Consider the following 26,308-nt stretch of genomic DNA (forward strand, 5'->3'; position numbering starts at 1 on the left):
ATAGTTTCTGGTCTTACATTTAGATCTTTAATCCATTTTGAGTTTATCTTTGTGTGCGGTGTTAGAAAGTGATCTAGTTTCATTCTTTTACAAGTGGTTGCCCAGTTTTCCCAGCACCACTTGTTAAAGAGATTGCCTTTACTCCATTGTATATTATTGCCTCCTTTGTCAAAGATAAGGTGTCCATATGTGTGTGGATTTATCTCTGGGCTTTCTATTTTGTTCCATTGTTTTCAAAATTAAAAATAATTTTCCCACATCTGATAGTTGCTCATTGTTCAGTCACTCAGTTGTGTCCGACTCTTTGCGACCCCATGGACTGCAGCCCACCAGGCTCCTCTGTCAAAGGAATGCTCCAGGCAAGAATACTGGCATGAGCTGCCATTTCCTCTTCCAGGGGAATCTCTTGGACCCAGGGATTGAGCCCACATATCCTGCATTGCAGGCGGGTTCTTTACCTTGAGTCCCCTGGGAGCCTCCCCAGTCACTGCCCATCACTTCTAACACCTGTGGGATCCAGGTCTCTACTGACCTGCTGTGGTTCCTTGGGCTGGCGGCTTGACTTCTCTGAGCAGCAGCCCTGCTGTCTTCAGAGTCTGCTTTTTAGGAAGTGCTCTGCACACCAGAGGATCCCTGGGCTTAGATCTGGTGGCCTTGTTTCCAGCGTAAACTCTGACTGCCCGGAGGGCCGTGACCTTGACTCCCGGCAGGTCCCACGGATCCAGCGGCAGGAGGATGCATGGGGGCATTTCTTCTCAACCCTTCCAGCTCCTTCACCATTTTGCAGAGGAGCCAGGGAACTGAGCACGTGGTAGAGAGTCTTTGAGACCAGGCCTTCCTGCTGCAATCCAGCAGGTAAGGGAGGACCAACAACCTCTGCCTACCGGAAGGGAGGTCCCTTCTTTGGCCATTAGGCTGAGAGGATGGACCTGATGACCCTCGTTCCCGCTGCTGTTCTCCCTTCCTCGCAGGCCCCTGAGCTCACCTCCACACTGGACCCTGCCTCCCGCCCCCTCTCTGAATCTCTTGACCACGGAATCCCTCCCTCTGCCAAAACCACCAAGGCACGTCCACTGTCCACTGAGCTCTAGGTTGACATATCTCCACTGTCCCTGCTCAGCACCCTTCCTTTGCAGCAACATCCAGAAGGCCAGAGGAGTCCTCTGGGGAGGAGGTGGATGGCAGTGGATAGAACAGACAGAGGAGAAGAGGAGTTCGTGTGTGTGTGTGTGTGTGTGTGTGAGAGAGTGCGTGCTGCATGTGGGCTCATGGGGGGATCTGAGCCCTGCTCTTACCCCTGCAGCCCAGTGCTAGGTAACTGCAGGTCCAGTTTCATTGAAAGGATCCCAGGCAGAGCCTCTCATGGAGTTGGTTCCTTAACAGCAGGGACCAGGCTCCATCCACTTGGCTGTTGGGTTTGTTCCTCAGCCATGCAGATCAACCATGCCTGCCTCCCATGCCCCTCTCCCCGACTCCCCAACACTTATGCCCAGCTCAGGCTCCTGGGACTCTCCTCTAGATCAGGAGAACAAAGTTAAGACCATTGGGCTAAAAATGTAAAGGGTGCATGCACTGGTGCTTAGTCACTCATTGGGTCCAACTCTTTGTGATCCCATGGACTGCAGCACGCCAGGCTTTCTGGTCCTTCACTATCTCCTGGAGTTTGCTCAAATGCATGTCCATTGAATAAATGATGCCATCCAACCTTGATATAGACAATTTTTTACTCACTGGACAATTTTTTGATGTTGACAAACTTCATAGCTGTATCAGTTCAGTTCACTTCAGTCGCTCAGTTGTGACCAACTCTTTGCGACCCTATAAACCACAGCATGCCAGGCCTCCCTGTCCATCACCAACTCCCAGAGCCCACCCAAACCCATGTCCATTGAGTTGATGATGTCATCCAACCATCTATCATCCCCTTCTCCTCCTGCCCTCAATCTTTCCCAGCATCTGGGTCTTTTCAAATGAGTCAGCTCTTCCCATCAGGTAGCCAAAGTATTGGAGTTTCAGCTTCAACATCAGTCCTTCCAATGAACACCCAGGACTGATCTCCTTTAGGATGGACTGGTTGGATCTCCTTACAGTCCAAGGGACTCTCAAGAGTCTTCTCTAACACCACAGTTCAAAAGCATAAATTCTTCTGCATTCAGCTTTGTTTTATAGTCCAACTCTCACATCCATATGTGACCACTGGAAAACCCATAGCCTTGACTAGACGGACAGTTGCTGACAAAGTAATGTCTCTGCTTTTTAATATGCTATCTAGGTTGATCATAACTTTCCTTCCAAGGAGTAAGCATCTTTTAATTTCATGGCTGCAATCACCATCTGCAGTGATTTTGGAGCCCCAATATATAAAGTCAGCTATTGTTTCCATTGTTTCCCCTTCTATTTGCCATGAAGTGATGGGACTGGATGCCATGATCTTCGTTTTCTGAATGTTGAGCTTTAAGCCAACTTTTTCACTCTCTACTTTCGCTTTCATCAAGAGGCTTTTGAGCTCCTCTTCACTTTCTGCCATAAATGTGGTGTCATCTGCATATCTGAGGTTATTGATATTTCTCCCGCCAATCTTGATTCCAGCTTGTGCTTCTTCCAGTCCAGCATTTCTCATGATGTACTCTGCATAGAAGTTAAATAAGCAGGGTGACAATATGCAGCCTTGATGTACTCCTTTTCCTATTTGGAACCAGTCTGTTGTTTCATGTCCAGTTCTAACTGTTGCTTCCTGACCTGCATACAGGTTTCTCAAGAGGCAGGTCAGGTGGTCTGGTATTCCCATCTCCTTAAGAATCTTCCACAGTTTATTGTGATCCATACAGTTAAAAGATTTGGCATAGTCAATAAAGCAGAAATAGATGTTTTTCTGAAGCTGTATAATGTTTCTAAAAAGATGGAAACAGACATAGCAAAACTAGGTGTGATTGACTAACATGATCTGGGAAATAGTGTTGATTTTTTTTTCAGAATTATTTTGCCTACAAGAAAACAGGAATATTCTAGTGAGAGGATAGTTGAAGTGGGAATGATCAGTATTTCTCTAGGCCCCTCTGTCAGCCCATTGGTCAGGGCTTTCAGTGTATAAATTAGTTTAATGTGTGTACAGAAATAGTTCTCAGAGTTGGGTTTGCTTGATGTGCAATTATTATAATTCCATAGGTTCAAATTCCCTTCTTTGCAAGTAAAATAATAAAAGGGAACATATGTAAGTTTTTAAAGAGGAATCTCCTGAGGGGCCGGAGAGAAAAAGCAAGCCACCACGTCAATTTTATGCCTTTTCTTCCCCCAAGTATTTTGGACTGTGAAACAAAAGCATCTTCCAAAATCACATTAGTTGAAGCCTTGGGTGGTTGTGGAGGGAAGGCCAGGAGAAATGTTCTAGTGAGCGTTGCTTTCCTGACACTGATGTTACATTACTCACAGCCCATCTGACTCGTGTCGTACATTCTCCACCCGCCAGGAGGTCTCCGTGCTCCAATGCTCCTACACTCATTGCAGGCTGGAGGGCTCGGCAAGCAACCATCAGTCGGGAAATTATACCTGCATGGACTCTGAAGATCCACCCCCACGCCAAGGACACTCAACAACAGACTGAAAAGTGAAAGTGAAGTTGCTCAGTTGTGTCAAACTCTTTGCGACTCCATGGACTGTAGCCTACCAGGTTCCTCCATCCATGGGATTTTCCAGGCAAGAGTACTGGAGCGGGTTGCCATTTCCTTCTTCAGGGGATCTTCCCGACCCAGGGATTTAACCCGGGTCTCCTGCATTATAGGCAGATGCTTTACCATCTGAGCCACCAGGGAAGTTACCTGAAGGATAACAGACCACTGTTATCAACAACAAACTACTCACTTTTATCCTGTGTTGCTCCACAGGTATTTGGAGAGAAAAGCTAAGTTGTCACTACGAGAGGTAAACGAGGATTGGGGACACAGGGGAGAAGACTCTGCATAGGTGAGAGGGTGTCCCGTGGTCTTGGGAGCCAGCAAGAGGAAAAGGAAGGTATGAAACTCAGAACTCAGGGGCTGGGAGGACAGACCAGCAATCCCCACGTTATGCTGCCATGCACACAAACACAGGAGAGGATTGCAAGAGGTTGGGAAAACGCATGGCTGTGTGTTAAGGTTTTACTAAGGGACTGACAACCAGTAACGCCAAGTCCTTGCCTGAGATGCTCGCCAATTACCAGCAAAATTAGGACAGTTTCTCATGTAAAATCTCAGGCCTACTATTCTTCATGAATTTCCCCAGGCCATTAACTTCATCGAATATTATTAAGTGGCTCCAACCCCACATTGTCACAACAGTTGTTCATTTTTCAGTCACTGAGTCATATCCTACTCTTTGTGACCCCCTGGACTGCAGCACACCAGGCTTCCCTCTCCTCAGCTATTTCCTGTAGTTTGCTCAAGTTCATGTCCATTGCATCGGTGATTCTATCTAACCATTCTTATCCTTCAGCATCAGTCCTCCCACAGAGGATTCAGGGTTGATTTTCTTTAGGATTGACTAGTTTGATCTGTTTTCTGTCCAAGGGACTCTCGAGAGTCTTCTCTCACACCACAATTCTAAAGCACCAATTCTTTGGCACTCAGCCTTTTTTAAGGTCCAACTCTCACATCCGTACCTGACTATTGGAAAAACCATAGCTTTGACTAAATGAACCTTTGCCAGAAAAGTTGTATCTTTGCTTTTTAATATACTGTCTAGGTCTGTCATAGTTTTCCTTCCAAGAAACGAGCATCTTTTACTTTCAAGGCTGCAGTCACCATCCGCAGTGATTTTGGAGCCCAAGTAAAGAAAAGCTGTCACTTGCTTCTACTGTCATAACAGGTTCAACTACAAAAATGGATTGCCAGTCTACTACATGTCAGCCACTGTTCTAGGTGCCAAGGATATAGCAGGAAACAGAAGCTAAGTCCCTGCTCTTCTTAGCATACTTCCTAGTAATGGGAGGTAGCTGAGATAAACAATAAAAAAGAATGCATGTACCATGTCAGGGCTTGATCAATGCTGAGGATTACAATAAAGCAGTGTAAAGTGAGAGACAGCCTTGTGGATGCTATTCTGATCAGGTTAGGTGGGCATGTTCTCTCTGATTAGGTGGACTTTGAGAAGAGACTTGCAGGAAATTGACTGGAGGGCTATGCAGATATATGCAGGGAATGGGTTCCAAGCAGGGCAGGTGGCAGTGCAAAGGCTCTGAGCCTGGTGGCTGCTGGGTGGTTCTGAAGGAGTCAGGTCCGAGTGTCTGGAGGATCAACGAGGGGAGGCTGGTAAGCAGGTAGCTCCTGGTGGAAAAGCAGCTTGTGAGAGGCAGTGTGTGCAAAGATTAAATGGATTATAAGATGATTTTATGCAAGGCATTAATGCTTACACTAATAGAATTTATTGCTGGAGCTAAAGCTCCAATACTCTGGCCATCCGCTGCGAAGAGGAAAAGACCCTGATGCTGGGAAAGATTGAAGGCAGCAGGAGAAGGGGGCGACAGAGGATGAGATGGTTGGATGGCATCACTGACTCAATGGACATGAATCTGAGAAAACTCTGGCAGAGGGTGAAGGACAGGGAAGCAGTCCATGGGGTGGCAAAGAGTCAGACATGACTTATCAACAGAAAACCACCAGCAACAAAATCATAAACATAAAAAGCATGGAGATAATATGAAATGAGTCTTTTTCCAAGTTATTAGAAAATTACTTCAATAAGAAAAAGGAAACAGAACAATAATGATCGAGAAAATTAACAAGACTCTCTGAAACAGGGCCCTGTTACCAAATTATTGCTTCCCAAATCCAAATGAACCTTTTCAATACATGCTCTGTGGTTTTGGGAGAATTCCTCTAGGTGTTCCTTTTGAAGGTAGCCCCCTGTTGAGCCCTCTCTGCAGAGGGCTTGGAGGAGCACTGTATAGAGGATTCCAGAAATTTCCTGAGTGGGCGGGGGCTTTGGCCATGTGGGTGTAAGGACCCCCCAGGAGAGGTCAGAAACCAAAACCCCTGGCCTGGTCCCCAGCACTTCCTGCCTTCCCTCTGCCACCTCTGGACCTTGGCCTGACAGTGACCTTTGCATGACCCTTTTAACATGAAAACTAGGCAGTTCTTTTGAACTTCTGTATTGTTTACTTCAAATTCAGGTCTTCCATCTAACCTAGACTCTGAGTTACTAAGACAAATTATTCTGTTTTTCTGTTGTTTTTTTCCCCCCTTTGGATTTCTTAGACCAAAAATCAGCACACCATCCTCTGCAGGTCAGATCCCACCTGTCACCTGATTTTGTAAATAAAGTTTTATTGGCACTAAGTCACACCCTTTTGCTCAGGTGCTGCCCATGGCTGCCCGCCAACAGCAGCAACGAGTAGTCTCCAGAGACCATTGGGCCAAGAAAACACTTACTCTCTGACCTTTAAAGAACAAATTTGCCAGGCCCTGCCCTAGGTCATCATAACATTCTTTACAGTTTCAGACAAATGAAGGAAATTAAGTGGATTATTGCCCATAAAACTACCCCATCAATACTCCACAATGACAACGAGATGTGGGACAACTTCCCTTCCATACAGCCCAGCAAGGAGATGGCTTAATCTCTTCAGAGAACTTACAAGAAGGAAACTAAACTGTGATTAGGATGGATTTTCCAAGCTTTAGAAAAGCTTAGCTTTGTTTGAAAGGAATCATTATTTGTGGTGGAAGAGAAGGCAGCCTGCCAGGGGAAAAGAGATTCCTTCTTGATAAACAAAAGGCTTTCAAAGTGAAACCTGAGTCAGGCAGACCTCGAGTCTGTGTCGTCCGAGGTCCTCGGGGCACCAGGGAGGCAGCTGCAGCCGGAATCAGGAGGCCTGCATAGGGAGGGATGGGACTCCACCGCTCACCAGATGGGTGGCCCGGGGCGACTTCTGCAAAAGTCTCTAACATCTTACTCTTTTCATTTATAAAATAAACGATGTAAATAAAGAGTTGCTAAACAAAGACAAGAATCAAAATAACCTGGGCAGCTCTTTAGAAACATTGATTCTGAAATATGTCCTTCTTGTTGTTGCTCAGTTGCTAAGTCGTCTCCGACTCTTGGCAATCCCATGAACGACCACACGCCAGGCTTCCCTGTCTTTCATCATCTCCCGGAGTCTGTTCAAACTGTTGTCCATTGAGTTGGTGATGCCATCCAGCCACGTCATCCTCTGTCATCCCCTTCTCCTCATGCCCCCAATCCCTCCCAGCATCAGTCTTTTCCAGTGAATCAGTTCTTTGCATCAGGTGGCCAAAGTATTGGAACTTTAGCATCAATCCTTCTAGTGAATATTGAGGGCTGATTTCCTTTAGGATTGACTGATTTGATCTCTTTGATGTCCAAGGGACTCTCAAGAGTCTTCTTCAACACTACAATTTGAAAGCATTAATTCTTCACCACTCAGCCTTCTTTATGGTCGAACTCTCACATCCACTTCTGCCCATGACTACTGGAAAAACCGTAACTTTGGCTTATGAACTTTTGTTGGTAAAGTAATGTCTCTGCTTTTTAATATGCTGTCTAGGTTTGTCGTAGCTTTCCTTCCAAGGAGCAAATGTCTTTTAATTTCATGGTTGCAGTCCTTGGAGTTTCTGATTTTACAAGTCATAAAAGGGACCCAGGAGCATGATTCTGGGAAGCAACTCAGGCTGCAAGAGGCAGCATGGACTCCACGGGGCAACATAAGGGCATCTCGGAGTTAGAATCTGAGTCCTTCCAAGTCAATAACCTGATCCTGCCTCCTGCACACAGCTCTGGGGAAACACACACTAACACACAAACACACACCATTAAGCTTCCTCTTTCCTTATATCTTGGGTTTCCGTATTTATGGGAAAAGCGATGTACGTGTAATTAAAGTGACCCTTCCTGAGGGTACTTGGCATTTCAGGAGACACCCACCCCAAACTTATCTCTGCTGCATGTTTCATTAAAATCATAAGGCCCCTCACTGGCGGGGCAGCCACAGTCCCTGCTGACACAGGACCTGGGAAGGAGCCAAAAGGTGAGTGAGAGCTGCTGGGTTTCCTGTGCACCTGTGTTCTGACAATTTCCAAAAGCGTGTTATGCTTTCTTACATCAGTGAGAAACGTGAGGTCTCAGTTTCAACTTCAGTGCTTGGCATTTTCCAGTTTGTATTGTTGTTTGTTTATGTCTTGCTGACTTAAGAAGATGAATCGTTTCTGATAGAATTTGGTGTCCTGACTCAAGGCCCACCGACAGCCCAGAAGATGAGTTTGTCCCTTTCTCCCAGGCTGAAACAATTTGGCAGTTGCCTAATTTTCAAGTGGGATTAACTCTGAACAGATTGTCATGCATTTTAGTACATAAGTAGAGGTTAGAGACGCATGCGATTCCATGAAACGAGACGACAAAGTGTGTATAAAAAGAGGTTTAAACAGCAGACGTGAGCCATTTCTGCTCACCTAGGGAGGGAAGGTAGGAAGGCTGAGAGACGTGTCCTCATTTTGAACAGCCTCTCTCTCCCTCTGCCTTTCTGGTTACCTTAACAATTTAAGCTGCAATTGTCTTAGTTAAGTCAGTTTCGTTTAATTAGCAAGATGATTCCATAAATGAGATCCACACCACAAGGCTGTCTGACGGTATGTTCAGAAACTTCACCTAATCCACTTTTCTGGTTCCTTAATATATTTTAAAACAGACAGTGATACTGGACCTCCAGCTCTAGAGTTCTCCCCACATCCTTTGGGTCAATAGTCCGCTCTATTCAGAATGGTCTTGGGGAGAAGAATCAAAGCCTGCAGCTCCCTCCTGGCAGCAGGAACCCAGTTTCTGTTTTGCTTTCTCATATTTAACCTGGGGCATCACAAGCACCTGCACACAAAGCAGAAGAAATGTGACCTCGTGCCTGGGGCAGTGACCTGCACACCATGGTCCAAGAGCTATGGTTCCTGCACTCAAGCACCTCATAGGTTAATGGAAAAACTGATCTGTAAAGCAATGATTAAAACTTGTAGATAAGTGCTAGGCTATACAGGATTAGTTTTAACATTCTTTATTTCTATTATGTAAGCAAAGGCCCCTCCTCAAATAAGAACGGGGAGGAAAGATCGTGGGTTTCCCTGGAGGCTCAGTGGTAAGAAGACGCCTGCAGTGCAGGAGATGAAGATGTGCATTTGATCCCTGGGTCGGGAAGATCCCCCGGAGGAGAGCATGCAACCCACTCCAGTATTCTTGCCTGGAGAATCCCATGGTCAGAAGGAGCCTAGCGGGCTACAGCCCATGGGGTTGGTTGCAAAGAGTCAGACATGACTGAAGGAACTTAGCATGCAGGCAAAATCATACTGGTGAGCAGTCCATTCTACATCCTCCTCATTTCCTATGAAGAACAGGGAGGCCAATGCAGGGCAGGAGGGAGGGTTAGCTTGAGGGCCTGCTGGGCTAAAGAAACATAGGTACATGGTCAGAAAGGTGATGGGAGTCAGAAATCTCTGCCTGGGTCTTCATGGACACCCTCTCGCTTCTTGCCCTTGGTTCCCTGGAGGTGTCACCCATCTGAAATGCTGCTGTGAGAATTAAGGGAAATGACACAGGTGACTTGGTCAATCAATGACCATTAGTTTTATTCCTTTGTTCAAAATACAGAGTAAGGCCCTTAACAAGCAGGTCCCTTCAGTTTCCCTTTGCCAAAGGACCACGGGATGCAATGGTTCAGAGTGATGGGGTTCAAATCCCAGCCCCTCCCATAGTACCTGTGTGTACATTGTCTGATCTTCCGTTTCCTCCCATTTGTAAAATGGGGAAGCTAGTTGTATTTCTCTCCTAGTGTCAGGAAGGTGATGCAGGTCAATATATAGACATAAGTGCCCACTGCGGTATCAGGCATGTATCAGCCACCACTGCTCCTTTCTTGGAAACATCGATGTGTTGCCTTTTCCCCTTGCAGAAGTCACAGTTATTAAAAACTATCTGAGACAGAAAGGAACCCATCCATGTCTTAGTCTTTACCCAAGTCTGTGACCATATGGGGATGGATTTCTGCCAAGACCACTTTTGTCTGTGGACACACAGAACTTCCTCTGGCTGGGACTGATTCAAGGCAGCAAAGGACCCAGTCCTTACCTGTGGTCTCTAGTGCTATATGCAGGCCCAAGATACATATTAAACCTGGAAGGGCCTTAGAGGACACTTGTCCTGGCCCCTCATTCCCTACAGAGGCTGAGACCTTCTGAGATGGCAGGAGGGCTTGTCACTGGCCAGCCTTGTCAGAACCTGGGCTGGAATCCGTGTCTTGTCCCTGCTGGCTGCTCTTTCTGGGACCCGGCAAGAGGCGGCACAGTAGATGCAAAGACCATGAACTTGGAGTCAGAAGGCCAGGTCCACATCTTGGCTCCTCTGACATGTCACTTGACTGTCTTTATCCAACGCCTGAACATATTAACTCCTTTCTCACGGAGCTGCTTGGAGGATTAAACAAGGTTCTGTGTGTGAAAGCACCTGGCTTGAAGCAGGTGCTTAATGAATGTTCCTTTCTTCCCCATTGCGGCAGAACTTGTATATTTATATACACTTGGATGCAGGAGAGAGACCCAGCATTCGCAGAGGTTTCTGATGGTGCAGCTGGCCTCACGCCTGGGCTCAGAGGAGCGCACAGGTGAGTGCCTTAAGGCAGCGACCCTGAGCAGACACTGAACTTCGGAGCAAAGAGAGCAATGGGATCTCTCTCTCTCTCTTTCTTTTTTTTTTTTTCCAGGAACGCAAACAAACTGGCTAGGACGCTGTGAGAAAGGGGAGGTAGGTTGTGAAACCCACAGGTGGCCCTGAGCAGCACAGTGATGAGAGTCAACGTTGAGGCTGTTTTCCTTTGGGCTGTGCCCGCCGCCGGATTCATGGGGCTGCAGCCAAGTCAAACAGGGCTCCCCACAGTCAGGGATGCACTTGCCCCAGGCATTCCGGGATGTGGCACAGGGCTCCCGGGTCAAACGTTCGCCCCTTGTCACCGGGAGGCTATGCACCTGTGTGGCCGCGAGGCGCCGGCTGAGAAACCATCCCTTCTGTTCCCAAAAAAAGCTCCCCGATTTGCATTTTCTTTAAAACATCGAGTGCTAACTGAACACCAAGGCCTCAGCCAAGTCTAAACATTTGCCTTGGCACCCGGCCATCCTAACACAAGGCCCCAATGCGGTCCCAGGCTGACGCGCCTTAGAAGAGCTTCACAAGGTGAAATGCTGTGGGATCGTAAATATGCCAGGTAGACAGCTGAAGCTAGAGATTAGAATCAAGGCACGAGTTATTAAATCCCAGGAGAAGTCAAGAAGAAGCAAACCAGTTTCCCAGCATCCTGTGAGCCTAGTTACACTCAGAACACTTCCTGTCACTGACTGCATGCTTGGCGACCCGTTCCCTCTGCTGTGCCCTCCTGCTCCTGCTAAAGGTTCCCAACAGGGCTTAGGTATTACACCTCTTTGTTGGGGCACACTGAGGCTCGTAGGTGACAGCTGCTTAGCACAGGGTCACGGAGCTAATACGTGATGGAGCCAGAATTTAAGTAAGGTTGATATGATTAAAAAAAAAAAAGCTTAAGTTGTTTTCATTAAATTCATGCCAGGAAACCAAGGTAAGTGAGAAGAAATTAAATATCCTCATGAGATAAGAGGCTTAACAAAAATGAACGGAAGTGGGGATTTCTCTTTAGAAGTCTTCGAACAAACGGCACTGGTCTTGACTCCGACAGGAGACAAAAGTTCAGGCTTCAGCTTATCACCTGTGGTTCCTCTTTCCACATCCTGTGCCCTCACTGATTGGATTCTTCTCTAATGTGTTCCCCAAGGCCTTTCATGTCTCCTTTGCCTTGCTGTTTCTTCTGCAAAGAATGCCTTTTGAAATCTGAAACATCCTTAATTCTCCTGTCTTCAAGACAGATCTCTGACTCTTGCGGGTGATTCTGAGAACAGCAGGTTCAGTTCTGTCTAGTTCTTCTCTTTGTAAGAATGCAGATCCCTGAGTCCTGCTTCTAGAAATTCTGATTTGCGCAGCCTAGAGTGGACCCCAAAATATCTAGCTGCATAAACATTCAGATGATTCTGATTCAGAAGATCTGCGGGCCAAGCTTTGAGGAACACAGCCTAAATGTATGGCTTCTCTCCCATTAGAAATGTTGTAGTTCTTGTTCTTATTTTAGTTGTTTCTCTATGTTTGTTCTTACCGCTTTTGGCTTCATGCAGGAGCTGTGCCTTGTCAATTTTTTTTTTTTTAATTCTCTGGAGTCAGACACTTAGTAAAGATTTCATAAATATTTATTGGGCTGAACTTATTACCATCTATTTAACAAAAAGACACTATTTTGTAAATATTATTTTTGTGCCTTTTTCCCTTTGTAACAGGTAAAGAGTAAATTTAGGGAAGCGTTTGGGGAAAATGAAGACAGCGAATGTGAGGGGTTCTGCAGTGGCCAAGTGGTTAGGACTCTGTGATTCCACAGCAAGGGGCCCAGGATCAATTCCCAACTGAGAACTGAGATCCCACAAGCTGTGCAGAGAGGCTGAACAAACAAACAAACAATAATTCAGCAGGTATGGACAGGCGAGAAAATAAGGACGCTGGAAGGAAGTTCAGTGAGGACATTCCTTCATCTCCTAGGGTCCCAGGGGATAAGCAAGGAGATATCAATATTCAGAGAAAAAATGGAAAAGGTGCCAAGATGCAGGTTTTAGTTCTATCTTTTGATGCCAACTGACTTTTTTTTTTTTTTTTTTGCCAACTGACTTTTAAAGAGACTCAGCCCTGGCTGGTTTGGAAACCAATCTACATGGAGATGAGAGACTGAGTTACATGGGCTTCTTGAGGATGATGGACCCTAACTGGATGAGACACAGACATTCAGGTCTCTTGGAAGTTCATGCATCGATACTTTAAGATACTTGAATATATCTGTGGAGAAGGAAATGGCAACTCACTCCAGTATTCTTGCCTGGAGAATCTCAGGGACAGAGGAGCCTGGTGGGCTACTGTCCATGGGGTCACACAGAGCAGGACACGTCTGAAGCGACTTAGCAGCAGCAGCAATGTATCTGCAAACACTTCCAATATGAAAACCTAAGCTTGGCCCCTAAGCTCAAAGCTGCCTAAAGTCCTTGTGCATTTAAATTCACTAAATTCAGAGCTCGGAAGTGAATGAAAGACTTGGCCAAAACAGGGCTTAGAGGATTTTAACATACTATAGGTTTGGGAATCCATTCTCTTCCCAGGGGGCTTTAGAAACCTTCCCCTGAATTACCAGCACAGCCTCCCCTGCCCTCATTCTCTTCACCTGGAGACCTAATCTATAGATGATTATAGTCTAAGCGTGTCCTGTTCATTCCTTAAAGCAGTATTCCTTTTTGGAATCGTCTCCAGACCGGGAAGACTTTCCTTTACTCAAATAACTATTTAGCCATGTTCTCCCTCTTCCCATTCTTTCTCCTCTTTTATTCTTGGAATGACTTTTAACTGACAAACTTAGAGGCAAACTCAAATATCTTTATATCCCATAAGATTACTCCACAAAAAGGTTCCAGTGAGGATGTTGCTAAGAGTTAATTTGTAGTCATAGAACTGAGATATAAATGTCCACTGGTGGGTGGACCATTTATTTACTCAGCGTGAAAGGAGCCCATAAATATCACACTTCATGTTTCTTCAATATTCAACAAGACAGCCATTTTTGGTTAGACAACTTTTACTATCTCCCTGGATGCAAGGAATCCTGGGGGCAGAGTTGGGAAGCAGAGGTTTGAACACTTAGGCATTTAGAGCTCTCAGCATTTACCCTAAGGTTCTATCATAGGTCTGTGGTGATGCCACAGCTCGGTACCTGTTCAATACTCTACTTGTTAAGTAAGAACAAACAAACAAAAAATCAGCAACTATTATGTGCCAGGCATTCTGAATGGTGCTGGGAAATATGATTTTTACTCTTTAAGAGCTCACTATCTATTTGGTATCATCTAAATTAATGAATGAGCTTCCCAGGTAGTGCTAGTGGTAAAGAATCTACTTGCCACTGCAGTAGACCCGGGTTCAATCCCTAGGCTGGGAAGATCCCTTGGAGAAGGAAATGGCAACCCACTCCAGTATTCTTACCAGGAGAATCCGATGGACAGAGGAACCTGGTAGACTAGAGTCTGTGGAGTTGCAAAGAGTTGGACAAAACTGAAGCTACTTAGCACACAGGCACAATGTAATGAACAATTTTAATAAAGCCAGACATTGTTCTGAATCAAACAGTAATGTCTGTTTTAGCATAAATGTCTATCAACAACATGCATGTCTATCAACAACAGTAGCATTTCACATGACTGACACCACACCTTTGCATTTCCTAAGTCTTGACAGTAAATGAATATAAACGGCACACCAAATATGGTAATAATCATTAGAAAGTTAGTACTCTATCTTTCCAATTTCTCATGTGTTACTTCATCAGTAATTTAATAAGCACCAACTTTCAGTGGAGTCACTGCTCTATGCTAATAGAGAGGGGGATTAGGATAATTTAAAAATAACCTTCCCCTTTTTAAGAGAAACTCAAAGTTTAGTTAGGCAGGCATGTGGCTCTAATGAAAAATTATAAAGCAAATATTAACATTTCATATCTAGAAAGTCAAATTGGACTATCTAAGCCAGCTGTGTGTGTTAGTCACTCAGTCATGTCCACCTCTTTGCACCCCCATGGACTATAGTTCGCCAGGCTCCTCTGTCCGTGGAATTCTCTAGGCAAGAATACTGGAGTGAGTTGCCATTCCCTTCGCCAGGGGACCTTCCGAACCCAGGGATAGAACCCAGGTCTCCAGTGTTACAAGAAGATTCTTGACCATCTGAGCCATCAGGAAAGCCCATTCTAATCCAACTGGTGCATCTGAAAGGAAACAGACCCCTCTGGTTCTTTCTTCACCCACAGAAGATTCAATTCCTCCTCTTTTTGAGACCAAAGTTGAGAGTTCAAGTTTGCTTTGATTTTGCACTACTTCAGACTGAGCCCTAATCATTCCTCGAAGATCCCACACCCAGGGAGAGCCTGCAGAATCCAGAAAGATGTGCTTCTGTGGATCTGATCATCAGAGAATTTATGGAAGTATTCAAAACCTCCCACATTTCTGACAGGAGAAAAGCTAAGTCGCTGGCTTGCGATTCCTGACTGTGCCTCTAGTGACTCCGTTGTCATTCTTCACCTCCTGCCCCTCCTCAGACCGGCTTGAATCCTCTTTGGAACTCATCCATTCAACAACCACCCAGCAGATATTGTGGATATGTGGCATCTCTGCCTGAAGGGCACAAAAGCCTCCACTTCCATCTTCTTGTCCAGTTCATCCTTCTGGTCTCACGCCTGTGCTGTCTTCCTCAGTCCCTTGGGCATGGTGTGGCTTTTCCTCCTTCATACTCTCTCTGCTCCCTGTGTGACCCTGCACTGTACTCTACCCTGCTGACTTATTGTCTGCTCCACCTTTACGTGCTTACGAACAAGTTTGTGAGGACTCTCTCCTCTGTCACTGCATCCACACAGTAGGTGCTCATTGGCACTTGGTGAATCAATAAACTTCCCTTCATTCTTGATTTTACAAGCTTAGAAACCACAATATACATGGTCAGCTGATATACATGGTCAGCACTTGATCAGCATTATGTAGTGTTCTAGATGCCTGGAATACATGAAGGACGCCTGACCTTTTGAGATTACGTTCCAACAGAATTTCTGCCTCTCTTTCTGGCAAAACAGCATTTTTCGTGCATCCTCTCATTCATTCATATAACAAAATTTAACATGGACCTATCATGGCATCCCGGAGAAGGCAATGGCACCCCATTCCAGTACTCTTGCCTGGAAAATCCCATGGACAGAGGAGCCTGGTGGGCTGCAGTCCATGGGGTCGCTAAGGGTCGGACACGACTGAGCAACTTCACTTTCACTTTTCACTTTCATACATTGGAGAAGGAAATGGCAACCCACTCCAGTGTTCTTGCCTGGAGAATCCCAGGGACGGGGGAGCCTGGTGGGCTGCCGTCTATGGGGGTCACACAGAATCAGACACGACTGAAGCGACTTAGCAGCAGCAGTAGCATCATGGCATCCAGTCCCATCACTTCATGGGAAATAGATGGGGAAACAGTGGAAAGTGTCAGACTTTATTTTGGGGGGCTCCAGAATCACTGCAGATGGTGACTGTAGCCATGAAATTAAAAGACGTTTACTCCTTGGAAGAAAAGTTATGACCAACCTAGATAGTATATTCAAAAGCAGAGACATTACTTTGCTGACTAAAGTCCGTCTAGTCAAGGCTATGGTTTTTCCTGTGGTCATGTATGGATGTGAGAGTTGGACTGTGAAGAAGGCTGAGCACCGAAGAATTGATGCTTTTGAACTGTGGTGTTGGAGAAGACTCTTGAGAGTCCCTTGGACTGCAAGGAGATCCAACCAGTCCATTCTGAAGGAGATCAACCCTGGGATTTCTTTGGAAGGAATGATGCTAAAGTGGAAACTCCAGTACTTTGGCCACCTCATGCGAAGAGTTGACTCATTGGAAAAGACTCTGATGATGGGAGGGATTGGGGGCAGGAGGAGAAGGGGACGACAGAGGATGAGATGGCTGGATGGCATCACGGACTCGATGGACATGAGTCTGAGTGAACTCCGGGAGTTGGTGATGGACAGGGAGGCCTAGTGTGCTGCGATTCATGGGGTTGCAAAGAGTCGGACATGACTGAGTGACTGAACTGAACTGAACTGTGTGCCAGCTATTTCAGTGAGTGATTCCCCTGTAAAATGTTATGAAATTTTCACAACATTTCTATGAGGAAACCATTATTTCTTTTCTGCTTATGGAAAAAAAATGAGCAGAACTAAGTTAACTAATCTTTGAGGATTCTTTTGGCTGTAGTCAATAAGAAGACAGTTCATATCGGATGAAAGAGTAAGACAATTTTTATATCAAATAACTAATTTCAGGGAGAAGAGAAACTTCAGGGTAGGATGTTAATGTTTTTATCGACTGCAAATAAGGCTCAAGTTTTTTGCCACCCTGGTCTGCTGTCCATGTTATTGACTTTACCCCAAGCCCACAACCCACTGCATTCTTAACAGGGCTGCTAGTAACACTCAGGGTTCTTTTGCTTTGTTCACATCCAGTGGTAGAGAGAGAGAGATAGAGATAGAAAAAAAGATAGATAGAGACTGTAGACTTTCTTAAAAAGCCTCTAGCAACCTCTTTTTCATAATTCATTAGCCCAAATTTTGTCATATACCCAATATGAATTAATTAATTGCCAAAGGCAATGCAATTACTCTTAGCACAATCATTCCCACAGCTTGATCTGACCTCAGTTCTCCAACTTACTTTGCATCAACAAAGTATAAGAATAGGTATTGGAGAATCAACCACAGTACTCTCTACTGATAACAGCAAGGAGTGGGAAGAACCAGAATGTTAATATATGTCTCAGAAGCTCCAAGAGTTAGAACTGAGGAAGTGGATTTTGTCATCTCTGAAGAAAAAAATAGCTCCATGAAAAGCCAAATTTTAAGAATCTGGAAGGAGGAAATAATGTGGAAGAGAGTGAAGAGGACCTGGAAGAAGTGTGAGAGCCCAGGACCATTGACCTGAACCCATAGGAGAGAGATGTGGCAGCTCTTTTTAAATAAATACTTGAGTGATGCAAAAATGGTGAGGCCATGAGAACTCTGCAGGTAATTGTTCAATAAATATATAGTTTTTATCATCAACTGAATTTTGTTTTTGTTTTTTTTTTTTTTTCATCAACTGAATTTTGAAGGGGATTTATTTGGCTAGACTCACTCTCTGTTGGATATATGTCAATAGGTATCTGTACATAGAATTGATGCTTTTGAACTGTGATGTTGGAGACTCTTGAGAGTCCCTTGGACTGCAAGGAGATCCAACCAGTCCATCCTAAAGGAAATCAGTCCTGAATATTCATTGGAAGGACTGATGCTGAAGCTCCAATATTTTGGCCACCTGATGTGAAGAACTGACTCATTTGAAAAGACCCTGATGCTGGGAAAGATTGAAGCAGGAGGAGAAGGGGATGACAGAAGATGAGATGGTTGGATGGCATCACTGACTCAATGGATATGAGTTTGAGTAAGATCTGGGAGTTGGTTATGGACAGGGAAACCTGGTGTGCTACAGTCCATGCGGTCACACAAAGTCGGACATGAATGAGTGACTGAACTGAACTGAATCTGTATGTGGAAACTGTAAGAACCTTTTTATTTTTTGATTTCAATATAGAATATGTTAAAAAATAGAAGTATATTATTTTATTCACTTTCTGGATTTTGGTTTACAGCTGAGCATCTAACATTTTCAAGCTGTTTAACTTCACTAAAATACTACCTATGAAAAGATTGATAAGTAGACTACATTAGGAGTATAATAGATACAGTTTCTTTGAAAAGTATTTTGATAATAGCAATTAAAGCTGAAAAGTGTAATAACCTAAATTTAACTAAAGATCAGGAGTAAGACAAGGATGTTCATTCTTGCAGTTTCTGTTTTACATTGTATTAGAGAAGGCAATGGCACTCCACTCCAGTACTCTTGCCTGGAAAATCCCATGGATGGAGGAGTTTGGTGGGCTGCAGTCCATGGGGTCGCTAAGAGTCGGACACGACTGAGCGACTTCACTTTCACTTTTCACTTTCATGCATTGGAGAAGGAAATGGCAACACACTCCAGTGTTCTTGCCTGGAGAATCCCAGGGATGGCGGAGCCTGGTGGGCTGCCATCTCTGGGGTCGCACAGAGTCGGACATGACTGAAGTGACTTAGCAGTAGCAGAAGTTCTAGACAAGAGAATTAAAGTCTTTTTTTAAAAAAAGACATCCAGATCGGAAAAGAAGTCACATTTTTTTTTTCCCTCAGTTGACATGATATTATAAATAGGAAATCTGAGGGATCCACTGACCATCTATTATTAAGCTAATAAATCCAGCATTAGAAACAACCCAAATGTTCACTTACCAATGAATAAATAAATAAAAATGATATATCCATATCATGGAATATTATTCAATGATAAAAAGAAAGGAAGAATTGATACATTCAACAGTCATCTTTGACATCATTAAGTGAAAAAAGCCCATCACAAAACATCACCTATTGTATGATACCATCTCTGTATAATCCTGAATAGGCAAATCTACAGACAGAAAGCAGAGTAGTGATAGCTGGGGGCAGGGTGAAAAAGGAGTGCACGGGGAAAATTAAGAGTGAGTAGTAATGGTTTGAGTTTCTTTTAGTAATAACAAAAATGTTCTAAAATTAGATTATAGTGATGGTTCCACGACCCTGTGAATATACTAAAAATATGAAATTATATATTTTAAATGGATGAATCATATGGTATGTGAATTATATCTCAATAAAGCCATTAAAAAAAGATAAAATATGATTGATTTGTACCTTAAATGCCATACAGGAATGAGAATGAACAAATTTGCATGTGAAATGGGTGTGTCTTACAAAGATAATGGTTTGCAAAAGAAGCCAAACACAGAAGAGCCCATATTGTTCGACTCTATTTACATAAATACACTGATCTGTGTCATGAAGATAAATGTTACCTTTGCGGGAAGCGAAGAAGTGGAAAAAGGCACAGGACAGGGTGGCCTTTAGATTTTCTATTTAATATTTTATTTCTTGATTTTGTTTTTGTTGTTGCTGTTCAGTTGCTCAGTCGTGTCCAACTCTGTGACCCCACGAACTGCAGCACACCAGGCTTCCCTGTCCTTCACCAGAGTTTGCTCACACTAATATCCATTGAGTCGGTGGTACCATCCAACCATCTCATCCTCTGCTGCACCTTCCCTTCCTACCATCAGTCTTTCCCAGCATCAGGGTCTTTTCCAATGAGGTGGCCAAAGTATTGGAGCTTCAGCTTCAGCATCAGTCCTTCCAATGAATATTCGGGGTTGATTTCTTGATTTGGGTGCTAGTTAAATACATGAGTGTGTTCAGTTTATGAAATTCTACAGTTGAGTCCTGCTGGTTTTGTCCAACTTTTCTAAATGTATGTTATGCTTTGATAAAAAAAAAGATTTAAAAATATTCTATATGTCTTATCATTTTATTGTGTACCCTAGTTCTGAGCCATGGTGGAGAAGCAGCCAACTGCACAAGATTTTCAGTTTGGCAACATGTTCTTTGTTGATTCAGCATAATATTTAAGAACCACATGCAGAGCCTTTGAAAATGGCCCAGGTTTCTGGATCATGAAAGTGGCCTGAACATTGTAACTACTTCTTCCTCAAATACTCATCAAATTGGCAGAAGACGTGAAACTGCTTCAAAATAAGGAAAGGAGCCAGCAGTGGGCCAGATAGTTTGAGGTATCTTGGGAAATAGAACACAGATTGGATTGGATTGATGGAAATGAGGAAAGAAGCAGAGACTGCATCCGTATTATAGCAGTAAGGTGTGGATGCAATCAAAGGGGGCTCCAGAGGAGCCTCAGACTCATAGCTCCAGGGTACAGAGAGCTGAGTGATCCCCAAGCAGGCTTTAGGGGGATGTGTGAAAGAAGGGAGACCTACGTTCAGGACAAAGAGGCTGGTGAAAGGCCAGTAGAGCAGAGCTTTAGGGATTCTGGGCCTCCACGGAGGGTGGGATGAAAGGCAGCCCCAGTAGGATAAGGACCACTATGAACTCACCACCCTCATCTCCATAATCGACTTTGAGATGCTCTAAGAACTCAGGGCTCAAACTATGCACAGAAACTGTGCGGCTGCAGTGCCTGGGAGTTTGTTGGAAAGGCAGACGCCCAGGCTCCATCCTGGACCTCCTGGTCAGCACTGGAAAGGCTTCCATCAAGCCCTTTCTGCCTCTGTCACTGAGGAGGACCAGCTCTGGACCCAGCTGTGTGCATTCTCCTGTGTCTGTTCAGCGCTGTTGCAATGCATGGGTGCAGCAAGGTCCAAACAAAATTAGACAGCAGTTGCTTCTGTCACTTTTCCTCCTGATGGCCAGAGAGAGAATCTAGATAGAACACTTCTCTGCTTGACTCCTCTTCATCTAGCCCTTTCTCAGCAGTCTCCAACTCCTCCATGGAAATGTCCTCAGGCGCATAGCCCCTCTGAGGCACAGAATCCTGACCTGGTCAGAACTGAGCAGTGGACTCAGTTGGACAGTCTCTGCCTCAAGCAGATGCCCCGGTGTTAGGGAGGAAGATGTGAGCACCATGAAACCAGCGGGAAGATGAGGGAGGCATGTCTTCACATTAGGCTCCAGGTTGGGAAGCCTAATGTGAAGACAAGGTCTTAGTCAAAAACATGGGAGAGCAGGTTTGCAGGGTTACCGATTATCACTAGGTGAAAACTCCTTTTGGAAACTTGACCATGGATGAAAATTCAAACAAGAGCCGAATGTGTTGACTTTAATAGAGATAAAACCTACAAAACATCAGCATCCTTCTGAGCCATGCACTGACAGAACTCCTAACCACACAGATAGAATCAGCCATCCAGTAAATCTCTCGACCCTCATGCTCAAGGACAGTACTCAGAGAAGTAGTCTTGTCTTAATCTAAAAACAAGTGTTCCCACTATCGCAAAGCTCTGCAGAAAGACAGGCCTTGAAGATGATGTGAAAATGAAGAAGAAGGTCACAAGAAGTTTGCAAGAAGGTGTCCTACCCCATAAAGTCAGTTCAGGGGAGAGAGGGCCATCTGGGTCAGAACAGACCTGGATTCAGACCGCTGTGTGACATCTCTCAGATCACTCTGGCCTTCTGAACCTCTGTTTTCTTTTGAGTGGAAGAAAATGATGATATTTGTCCCCTTAGTTTGTCTGTGTGTTAGTTGCTCAGTCGTGTCAGACTCTTTGCGACCCCATAGACTGCAGCTCACAAGTCTCCTCTGTCCATAGAGTTCTCCAGGCAAGAATACTGGAGTGGGTAGTCATTCCCTTCTCCAGGGGATCTTCCTGACCCAGGGATCAAATCTTGATCTCCTGCTCTGCAGACAGATTCTTTACCATCTTAGTCACTAGGGAAGCCTTTAGTTTGCGGTGACAAATAAAAATCATATGTAAAACACTTAGCTCAGGGCTTGGCGCCTCAGGAGGGTTTAGAAAATGTGAGTGTATTTTAAAGTCTGCCTTGCCCAGTTACAGATCCTAGGAAAGCCCTGAAGAGCCTATGTGCTGAGTTGGGCAGGCCTTGCAACCTCAGTCTCTGCTATTGTTCCTGAACATCTGAGTTCGGCATGAAAGAAAGGCATTTAGCCTACAAGTATGTAATTATCTCTGAATGTGAACCTTCATGCCTGCTAAGAGGACATTCAACCAAGAGTGACGTGGGTTTTGTGTTGGCAGAATCACCTGCCTGCTGTAAGACAAATCCCTCTGGATACATTTTTATTTTAAAGTTTACATCACATTTGCTTTTCCTAATTCTGAAAGGGAAATTTTCAAACATGCAAATACAAGAAAAATGAGTCCTGCAGTTGAAAGGCCTGAAGACAACCAGAATAACCATTGTGGTGCATTTTTTTCTTGTGTACTTTCTCTCTAACATCTCCCTCATTAAAATAAAATTCACATACATACACGGGCACTTACACACAACACATACACACACAAAGCAGAGGCTGCCCTGCCTTGATTAGCAATCAATTTATGTAATATTCTAAATCCTTTGCTGTCATTTCAACAATCTTCATAGCAATTTCATCAGGTGAAGATTCCATCTTAAAAAGAAAAAAAAAAAGCAAAACTTTCTTTACTCATCAATAAGAATCAACTGTTCATCCATTAAAAAGTTTTACCATGAGATTGCAGAAGTTCAGTCACATCAGGCTTTGCTCTTAAGTTCTTTTGCTATTTCTATAGCATCTGCAGTCAATTCCTCCACAAAAGTTTTGAACCCCTCAAGTCATCCATGAGGGTGGGAATCAATTCTTCCAAACTCCTTTAATATGGATATTTTAACCTCTTCCCATTACTCATGAATGTCCTTAATTACATCTAGAATGCCGAATGTTTTCCATAAAGTTTTCAGATGACTTTACCAGATCCATCAGAAGAATCACAATTTATGACAGCTATCAGTTCAGTTCTGTCGTTCAGTCCTGTCTGACTCTTTGAGACCCCTTGGACTGCAGCGCACCAAGCTTTCTGGAGAATCCCATGGACGGAGGAGCCTGACGAGCTATAGTCCACATGGTCACAAAGAGTTGGACATGACTGAGCGGCTCAGTGTGCACACACAGCTTCTTGTTTTCACTCTGTGGTTTCCTCACCTCTCTCAGACTTCATAGAAATGAAGAGAGTCAGGGCCTTGCTCTGGATTACCTTTGGCGTAAGGGAATGTGTTAGCTGGTTTGATCTATCCAGACCACTCAAACTTTCTCCGTATCAGCAATAAGGCTATTTTGCTTTCTGATTACTCACTGTACACTGGAGTAGCACTTTTGGTTTCATTCAAGAACTTTTCCTTTGCTTTCACAACTTGGCTAACTGTCTGGTGAAAGAGGCCTGATTTTGGCCCATCTAGGATTTTATATGCCTTCCTCACTGAGCTTAATCATTTCTAACTTTGGATTTAAAGTGAGAGGAATGTGACTCTTTGTTTCATGTGAATGCTTACAGGCCACTGTAGGGTTATTAGCTGGCCTGATTTCAATATTATTGTGTCTGAGGAAATTGTGAGGCTTGCACAGAGAGCCAAAGGCGAGGTAATGGCTGGTTAGGGGATCAGTTAGAACACACACATTTATTCTGTTCACCATATGGGTTCAATTTATGACACCCCAAAAGAATTACAACAGGAACATTAAAGATCACTGATCACAGATCATTTTAATGTAATAAGGATTTTAAGAAGTTTGAAATTCTATGAGAATTATCACAATGTGACAGAGATACTAAGTCAACAAATATTGTTGGAAAATGGTGCTCATAGACTTCATCAATGCAAGCTTCAGTTTGTACTTTCAACTGGCAAACACTAAAGTATCTGCAAAGCACAGTAAAGTGAAGCAGAGTGAAGGGAGGTTTGCCTTGAACTGCCTGGGCTTCCCTGGTGGCTGGCTCAGATGGTAAAGAATCTGCCTACAATTCAGGAGACTCAGGTTCGATCCTTGGATTGGGAAGATCTCCTGGAGAAGAGAACGACTACCCACTCCAGTATTCTTGCCTAGAGAATGCCATGGACAGAGGAGGCTGGCGGGCTACAGTCCATGGGGCCGCAAAGAGTTGGACACAACTGAAGTGACTCAGCATGCATGCACGCAGTGGTTCTCAAGTCTAGGGTGCTTCTGAGTCCCCCACAGCACTTGATAAAGCTCATCTTGCTGGGCCTATCACCAGAGTTTATGGCTCAGCAGGTCTGGGATGGGACCTGAGAACTTGCATTTTGAACAGATTCCCACATGATTCTGCTCCAGTTGGTCAGGGGACTCCACTTTGAGAACCACCCCTGTACTCTGACCCAGAGAAAATGAGAGGGGTTTCTGGTGATTCCTCACCCCAGGCCTGAAACTCTACACCTAAAAGGATGACAGGCTGCTGGCCCAGTGGTTAGTGGAGCTACTGCCAAGAGAAACCTCAGAGCCAGCCACACCTCTGCCAGCTATTTAGGCTCTGAGTCAAAGTTCAGGCAGACCGTGGAAAATGTGGTTTTCAGCCGTGTTGCTGAAACCAAAACCTTTGCCCAATTTGAAGTGTCAAAAGCCTGCATCAAACCCTGGCCCTGCCTCCCTCTTCTGTGGGGGACCTTGATCCTCCTGATGTGAAATTTTCAGCTGCTATAGTGTTTGGTGCTTGGCAGGGAGGGACATTCCACAATAATGAGATGACTGTGATCTGGAGGACGCCACAATGCCGTGTCTGTGAGTGTGGCGACTTCCTCTGTCAGCAAAGATCTCTGCAACCTCCTCCACCAGGAGGCTGCCATTTCTCTCCTCCAAGGCTCTGAGTCAGGAGACCCCGGGTGGCAGGTTCTTCAATGATGCTGTGTCCTCATACCGTCACATCTCACTGTGATTTGCCACTAAAACTATCAAAAAATAAATAAATAAAGGAGATACAGTGTGGTCCCCAAACTTGCACTTTACCGTGTAAGAGAATCTTGCAGAGATATATAACCAGATGATTATGTACAGAACAAGGTTATGAATAGTATATTCTAATCATTAATAGCCATAGGAAGTGACAGAAAATAGCAAGATAAATAAATAGAAGAGCAATACAGATCAGAAAGAGCTTTGTAGAGCAGTGATTTTGGGTCAGTCTAGGGGGAGATTATTCTTTGCAATTTATTTTCTCTGAAGACACTACTAAACATACTCTAGTGGATATAATACTATAAGTTCAACTATATGACCTGGAATGCTAAGGAGAAGGCTTAGGACTTCCCTGGTGGTCCAGAGGCTAAGAATGTATGTTCCCAATGTAGGGGACCAGGTCCAATCCCTGGTTGGGGAACTAGGTTTCAAAAGCTGCAACTGAGGGTCCTGCATGCTGTAAATAGAAATAGATCAGTTAGACCTAATCGATATTTATAGGACATTTCACCCCAAAACAAAGAATTTCACCTTTTTCTCAAGTGCACGCGGAAACTTCTCCAGGATAGATCACATCCTGGGCCATAAACCTAGCTTTGGTAAATTCAAAAAAAAAATGAAATAATCCAAGCATCTCTTCTGACCACAATGCAGTAAGATTAGATCTCAATTACAGGAGAAAAACTATTAAAAATTTCAACATATGGAAGCTGAACGACACGCTGCTGAATAACCAACAAATCACAGAAGAAATCAAAAAAGAAAAAAAAATATGCATAGAAACAAATGAAAATGAAAATAAAACAACCCAAAACCTGTGGGACACTGTAAAAGCAGTGCTAAGGGGAAAGTTCACAGCAATACAGGCATACCTCAAGAAACAAGAAAAAAGTCAAATAAATAACCTAACTCTACACCTAAAGCAACTAGGAAAGGAAGAAATGAAGAACCCCAGGGTTAGTAGAAGGAAAGAAATCTTAAAAATTAGGGCAGAAATAAATGCAAAAAAACCAAAAGAGACCATAGCAAAAAAACAAAGCCAAAAGCTGGTTCTTTGAAAGGATAAACAAAATTGACAAACCATTAGCCAGACTCATCAAGAAACAAAGGGAGAAAAATCAAATCAATAAAATTAGAAATGAAAATGGAGAGATCACAACAGACAACACAGAAATACAAAGGATCATAAGAGACTACTATCAGCAATTATATGCCAATAAAATGGACAACATGGAAGAAATGGACAAATTCTTAGAAAAGTACGACTTTCCAAAACTGAACCA

The sequence above is a fragment of the Oryx dammah genome, unplaced genomic scaffold (assembly GCF_014754425.2).
Source record: "Oryx dammah isolate SB20612 unplaced genomic scaffold, SCBI_Odam_1.1 HiC_scaffold_25, whole genome shotgun sequence".
Taxonomy (NCBI): domain Eukaryota; kingdom Metazoa; phylum Chordata; class Mammalia; order Artiodactyla; family Bovidae; genus Oryx; species Oryx dammah.